At 41.4% G+C, this 7629-nt stretch overlaps 1 protein-coding gene across 1 annotated transcript in view; it reads right to left on the reverse strand.

Moving 5' to 3' along the window:
* LOC121535393 (receptor-type tyrosine-protein phosphatase F) overlaps positions 1 to 7629 on the reverse strand; it is a 419130-nt gene that overhangs the window by 373135 nt on the left and 38366 nt on the right. The gene's annotated exons all lie outside the window — the stretch shown is intronic.

Consider the following 7629-nt stretch of genomic DNA (forward strand, 5'->3'; position numbering starts at 1 on the left):
TGTGTATTAATATCATTAATATAATTATTATAATTTTTTTAGGGGGTAGATCAGCTTAATATTGCAGATAGATTGTAACTTCCATTAATGTAATTGTCTGCATCACTTCCAATCCCCCATGTTATTTATATATATATATATATATATATATATATATATATATACACACATATATACATACACATATACATACACACACACATACATACATATATATACAGACATATACATATATATACATACATACATACATACATACATACATACATACATACATATATATTTTTTTATATATTCCCCTTATACTTTCCAACCCCACCACCCTTTCCCTAATTGTGTGTATTAATATTAATATATAATTAATAGCTGTGTGTGTATTCATATTAATATATCATTAATAGCTGTGTGTGTATTCATATTAATATATCATTAATAGCTGTGTGTGTATTCATATTAATATATCATTAATAGCTGTGTGTGTATTCATATTAATATATCATTAATAGCTGTGTGTGTATTAATATTAATATATAATTAATAGCTGTGTGTGTATTCATATTAATATATCATTAATAGCTGTGTGTGTATTCATATTAATATATCATTAATAGCTGTGTGTGTATTCATATTAATATATAATTAATAGCTGTGTGTGTATTCATATTAATATATCATTAATAGCTGTGTGTGTATTAATATTAATATATAATTAATAGCTGTGTGTGTACAGTGACTTTTTCTGTTGTTTATGGTGAAAATTAAAAACATTCTGATACAGATTAGTTTGTGTTTTTTCCCAATAAGTCAATGCACTGCTTTTCAAATTGATTTTTAAAAAATTAATCGCAATTTGAACAAATTAATTAATTAATTAACTTTATTCACTATTTTAATAGTTTGACAGCCCTAGTGAGCATACATTAAGTTGACATTTAGTACCTACCTATAGATTAGCCTATATGAACCACATGCACCTTGGCTGCAGCTTTGCAGCATTTCTTTTCTTTCTGATCGTACATTATAAGCACCTATGCATTAGCCTGGCTTATAAGCACATTGGCTACTAAGAAAACAGTGACCTTGAACCCAGTCAGTCAGGAAGTTATGACTCTGTAATGGTACAGTAGATCAACACCACCAAAGCTAGCCTACATCCTGTTGTAGCCTACATCCTGTTGTAGCCTATATCCTGTTGTAGCCTATATCCTGTAGTAGCCTATATCCTGTAGTAGCCTACATCCTGTAGTAGCCTACATCCTGTTGTAGCCTATATCCTGTAGTAGCCTACATCCTGTAGTAGCCTACATCCTGTTGTAGCCTATATCCTGTAGTAGCCTATATCCTGTAGTAGCCTACATCCTGTAGTAGCCTATATCCTGTAGTAGCCTATATCCTGTAGTAGCCTATATCCTGTAGTAGCCTACATCTTGTTGTAGCCTACATCCTGTTGTAGCCTACATCCTGTAGTAGCCTATATCCTGTTGTAGCCTATATCCTGTAGTAGCCTATATCCTGTTGTAGCCTATATCCTGTTGTAGCCTATATCCTGTTGTAGCCTAGATCTTGTTGTAGCCTACATCCTGTTGTAGCCTATATCCTGTTGTAGCCTACATCCTGTAGTAGCCTACATCCTGTTGTAGCCTATATCCTGTTGTAGCCTACATCCTGTTGTAGCCTACATCCTGTTGTAGCCTATATCCTGTTGTAGCCTATATCTTGTTGTAGCCTATATCCTGTTGTAGCCTATATCCTGTTGTAGCCTACATCCTGTAGTAGCCTACATCCTGTAGTAGCCTACATCCTGTTGTAGCCTACATCCTGTTGTAGCCTACATCCTGTTGTAGCCTATATCCTGTTGTAGTCTATATCTTGTTGTAGCCTACATCCTGTTGTAGCCTACATCCTGTTGTAGCCTATATCCTGTTGTAGCCTATATCTTGTTGTAGCCTATATCCTGTTGTAGCCTACATCCTGTTGTAGCCTACATCCTGTTGTAGCCTACATCCTGTTGTAGCCTATATCCTGTTGTAGCCTATATCTTGTTGTAGCCTATATCCTGTTGTAGCCTACATCCTGTTGTAGCCTACATCCTGTTGTAGCCTACATCCTGTAGTAGCCTACATCCTGTTGTAGCCTATATCCTGTTGTAGCCTACATCCTGTTGTAGCCTACATCCTGTTGTAGCCTATATCCTGTTGTAGACTATATCTTGTTGTAGCCTATATCCTGTTGTAGCCTATATCCTGTTGTAGCCTATATCCTGTTGTAGCCTACATCCTGTTGTAGCCTATATCCTGTTGTAGCCTATATCCTGTTGTAGCCTACATCCTGTTGTAGCCTACATCCTGTTGTAGCCTATATCCTGTTGTAGCCTATATCCTGTTGTAGCCTATATCCTGTTGTAGCCTACATCCTATTGTAGCCTATATCCTGTTGTAGCCTATATCCTGTTGTAGCCTATATCCTGTTGTAGCCTACATCCTGTTGTAGCGTATATCTTGTTGTAGCCATATCCTGTTGTAGCCTATATCTTGTTGTAGCCTACATCCTGTTGTAGCCTATATCCTGTTGTAGCCTACATCCTGTTGTAGCCTATATCCTGTTGTAGCCTATATCTTGTTGTAGCCTATATCCTGTTGTAGCCTATATCCTGTTGTAGCCTATATCTTGTTGTAGCCTACATCCTGTTGTAGCCTACATCCTGTTGTAGCCTACATCCTGTAGTAGCCTACATCCTGTTGTAGCCTATATCCTGTTGTAGCCTACATCCTGTTGTAGCCTACATCCTGTTGTAGCCTATATCCTGTTGTAGCCTATATCCTGTTGTAGCCTATATCCTGTTGTAGCCTATATCCTGTTGTAGCCTATATCCTGTTGTAGCCTACATCCTGTTGTAGCCTATATCCTGTTGTAGCCTATATCCTGTTGTAGCCTACATCCTGTTGTAGCCTACATCCTATTGTAGCCTATATCCTGTTGTAGCCTATATCCTGTTGTAGCCTACATCCTGTTGTAGCCTACATCCTGTTGTAGCCTACATCCTGTTGTAGCCTACATCCTGTAGTAGCCTACATCCTGTTGTAGCCTATATCCTGTTGTAGCCTACATCCTGTTGTAGCCTACATCCTGTTGTAGCCTATATCCTGTTGTAGACTATATCTTGTTGTAGCCTATATCCTGTTGTAGCCTATATCCTGTTGTAGCCTATATCCTGTTGTAGCCTACATCCTGTTGTAGCCTATATCCTGTTGTAGCCTATATCCTGTTGTAGCCTACATCCTGTTGTAGCCTACATCCTGTTGTAGCCTATATCCTGTTGTAGCCTATATCCTGTTGTAGCCTATATCCTGTTGTAGCCTACATCCTATTGTAGCCTATATCCTGTTGTAGCCTATATCCTGTTGTAGCCTATATCCTGTTGTAGCCTACATCCTGTTGTAGCGTATATCTTGTTGTAGCCATATCCTGTTGTAGCCTATATCTTGTTGTAGCCTACATCCTGTTGTAGCCTATATCCTGTTGTAGCCTACATCCTGTTGTAGCCTATATCCTGTTGTAGCCTATATCTTGTTGTAGCCTATATCCTGTTGTAGCCTATATCCTGTTGTAGCCTATATCTTGTTGTAGCCTACATCCTGTTGTAGCCTACATCCTGTTGTAGCCTACATCCTGTAGTAGCCTACATCCTGTTGTAGCCTATATCCTGTTGTAGCCTACATCCTGTTGTAGCCTACATCCTGTTGTAGCCTATATCCTGTTGTAGCCTATATCTTGTTGTAGCCTATATCCTGTTGTAGCCTATATCCTGTTGTAGCCTATATCCTGTTGTAGCCTACATCCTGTTGTAGCCTATATCCTGTTGTAGCCTATATCCTGTTGTAGCCTACATCCTGTTGTAGCCTACATCCTATTGTAGCCTATATCCTGTTGTAGCCTATATCCTGTTGTAGCCTATATCCTGTTGTAGCCTACATCCTATTGTAGCCTATATCCTGTTGTAGCCTATATCCTGTTGTATGTTGTAGCCTATATCCTGTTGTAGCCTACATCCTGTTGTAGCGTATATCTTGTTGTAGCCATATCCTGTTGTAGCCTATATCTTGTTGTAGCCTACATCCTGTTGTAGCCTATATCCTGTTGTAGCCTATATCTTGTTGTAGCCTACATCCTGTTGTAGCCTATATCCTGTTGTAGCCTATATCCTGTTGTAGCCTACATCTTGTTGTAGCCTACATCCTGTTGTAGCCTACATCCTGTTGTAGGCTATATCCTGTTGTAGCCTATATCCTGTTGTAGCCTACATCCTGTTGTAGCCTACATCCTGTTGTAGCCTACATCTTGTTGTAGCCTACATCCTGTTGTAGCCTACATCCTGTTGTAGCCTACATCCTGTTGTAGCCTATATCCTGTTGTAGCCTATATCCTGTTTGCTACACACAATATGGTCTAATCCTTAGTCCGTTGTACACATTGCAGATCTGTCAATCCACTTCCTTTAGTCTAGCTCAGGGGCTGGATGAAGTCAATATACTTTAAAATGACTAAAAACAAACAAAACCATGTAGAAATTCCAATGGATCTACATTCGTACAGTTTCTTGACTGTGTCTCGCTCGCTAATAATAAATGAAATGAAAGCTAGAGGAGCGTCAAAAATTCTGATGGGTAGAGGAATATTTTTTTGCAACTTTTGACAGCGAGGAAATAAAAGCAATTTTCAGTGCGGCCCTCCAGACCTCGTTGAACATTGAACGCGGCCCTCCAGACCTCGTTGAACATTGAATGCGGCCCCCGGGGCAAAAATGAGTTTGACACCCCTGCAGGGCTTCACATAATGTAACAATGATGTGAATGATCTTATAACATAAAGGCAGGCCAGGATCACTTGAGCTGGGTAAGCTGGGTTAGCTAGCCAGCCCCTAAGACCTTCTGAATCCAAAAATGGCACCCTATTCCCTATATAGTAAACTACTTTTTCTGTGCAGTCAGTGGCTGCTTCCCCCACCCCATATAGTAGTGATGAGGGAAACATTGATCCAGTTACATATCGGGATATTTATTTTGACAATATATTGTATCGTAACATTTTGACAATATCGCAATATTATTTTTGCGCTAGTTGGCTATACCTGCACCAAAACGATTTTCCTTCGTAGCTTGTTCTCCATCTTCTTTTTAAATAGGGGAGCCAATTTGTTTTCAGCACTTTTATTTTCCATGGCTGATCAAAACACATTTTCTCACCGCTCTCTCTTGTCCCTCAGCAGCAGATATTTGGTGAGCAACATGTTTATACCATGGAATCACAATAAAAATCCGCATAATTGAATCGCAATACGTACAGAATTGTGAGAATCGTAATACATATCCTATAGGCACCTAAGTAGCGCGATAATATCGGATCGTGAGGTCACTGGCCTTCTGTATACTACTAAGCAATAGGGTGGTATTTAAGGCTCCGCCTTAGGCCTCTACCTCAGACAGAGGCCTAGTGGTGTACTTAGAGGCCTAGAGGCCTAACTTAGAGGCCTAGTGGTGTACCATACAGAGAATAAGCTAGGACGCATTGGGACGCAGCCACTGACTGCACAGCAGCACGGAAAGGCAAGGAGGTGAAGGAGGGAGAGGGAGAGAGCCTAATCAACATGCAGACGGAAAACAGAGCACGTCCCGGATCAAGCTGCCAGCCAGTCAAAACCACTAGATAAAGATCCGTCTTGTAGCCTTTGAAATAATCCACTTGTAAGTACCCCGTTTAAAAACATGAACATCCAGGCTCGGAAAAAAAGGTGAGCTGGCTAACAGGGGACCGGACAGAAAGGTCCAAAAGATAGGCCTAGTTAAGCTAAACAACACGATGAGGGAAGATGGATTTCTGAGACACTGCTTATTATGCTATTTTAAAACCAGGTCTCCTCATCATGATGCCCAAACTGTGGGAGTCGTTCATTAACAATCCCCTAAACACAACAGAGAGAGACAGAGAGAGAGAGAGGGGAGGGGGGGAGATAGAGAGAGGGGGGAGAGAGAGAGAGGGGGGGGAAGAGAGAGAGAGGGGGGAGAGAGAGGAGAGAGAGGGGGGGAGAGAGAGGAGAGAAGAGAGAGAGGAGAGAGGAGAGAAGAGAGAGAGACACTCAGTGAGAGAGGGGGGAGAGAGAGGGGGGGGAGAGAGAGAGGGGGGAGAGAGAGGAGAGAGAGGGGGGAGAGAGAGGAGAGAGAGGGGGGAGAGAGAGGAGAGAGGAGAGGAGAGAAGAGAGAGAGAGAGAGAGAGAGAGAGAGAGAGACTCAGTGAGCATAGCCTTGCTATTGAGAAAGGCTGACGTAGGCAGACCTGGCTCTCAAGAGAAGACAGGCTATGTGCACAAATGAGGTGGAAACTGAGTTGCACTTCCTAACCTCCTGCCAAATGTATGACCATATTAGAGACATATATTTCCCTCAGATTATACAGATCCACAAAGAATTAGAAAACAAACCCAATTTTGATAAACTCCCATATCTATTGGGTGAAAAACCAGTGTGCCATCACAGCAGCAAGATGTGTGACCTGTCGCCACAAGAAAAGGGCAACCAGTGAAGAACAAACACCATTGTAAATACAACCCATATTTATGTTTATTTATTTTCCCATTTGTACTTTAATTATTTGCACATTGTTACAAAACTGTAGATAGACATAATGACATTTGAAATGTCTTTATTCTTTTGAAACTTCTGAGTGTAATGTTTACTGTTAATATTCATTGTTTATTTCACTTTTGTTTACTATCTACTTCACTTGCTTTGGCAATGTTAACATACGTTTCCCATGCCAATAAAGCCCTTAAATTGAAATGAATTGAGAGAGAGAGAGGGGGAGGGGAGGGGAGAGAGAGAGAGAGAGAGAGAGAGAGAGAGAGAGAGAGAGAGAGAGAGAGAGAGAGAGAGAGAGAGAGAGAGAGAGAGAGAGAGAGAGACACAGAGAGAGACACAGAGAGAGACACAGAGAGAGACACAGAGAGAGAGAGAGACACACAGAGAGGGGGGGGGGGGAGAGAGGGGGGAGAGAGAGAGAGAGAGAGAGAGAGAGAGAGAGAGAGCGAGAGAGAGAGAGAGAGAGAGAGAGAGAGAAATGAGTGGGAGTTCCACACTGCTTTCATGTGAGACAGACAGCTGGGCGTTTTCTAGTTCCCAGCAGGCAGGGGAGTCGCAGCATGCAACACTGGAGACAGGTGATGTAGGCTGAAACATTCCCTGCCTCTGTACATTTACAATGCTCCACCAAGTCAGTCAGATCCGGTTTGTGCAACCTTGTTCGCGAGTCTTAAAGAGTTTTTACGCTCCGTATTTGTTCCAGTTGAAGCGCTTCCATGCTCCGTCTGAAAGTAAAAGTCAAAGCATACGTCCCAAACGGCATCCTATTCCCTATATAGTGCACTACTTTAGACCAGAGCTCTATGTGTCCTGGTGAAAAGTAATCCACTAATAGTGCACTATAAAGGGAATAGGGTGCCGTTTTGGACACAAGCCCCAAGAGCATAATCACAGAAAGGGGCATGCTTGATGTTGTTCCATGGTTAGTGTAATGTACTTTCTGTCAGTTGGTTGTTGATTTAAACAGTAAAGCTGCGGCCTCAGACCTCGCGTGTGA

Source organism: Coregonus clupeaformis, chromosome 21 (genome assembly GCF_020615455.1).
Source record: "Coregonus clupeaformis isolate EN_2021a chromosome 21, ASM2061545v1, whole genome shotgun sequence".
NCBI classification, from domain to species: Eukaryota; Metazoa; Chordata; class Actinopteri; order Salmoniformes; family Salmonidae; genus Coregonus; species Coregonus clupeaformis.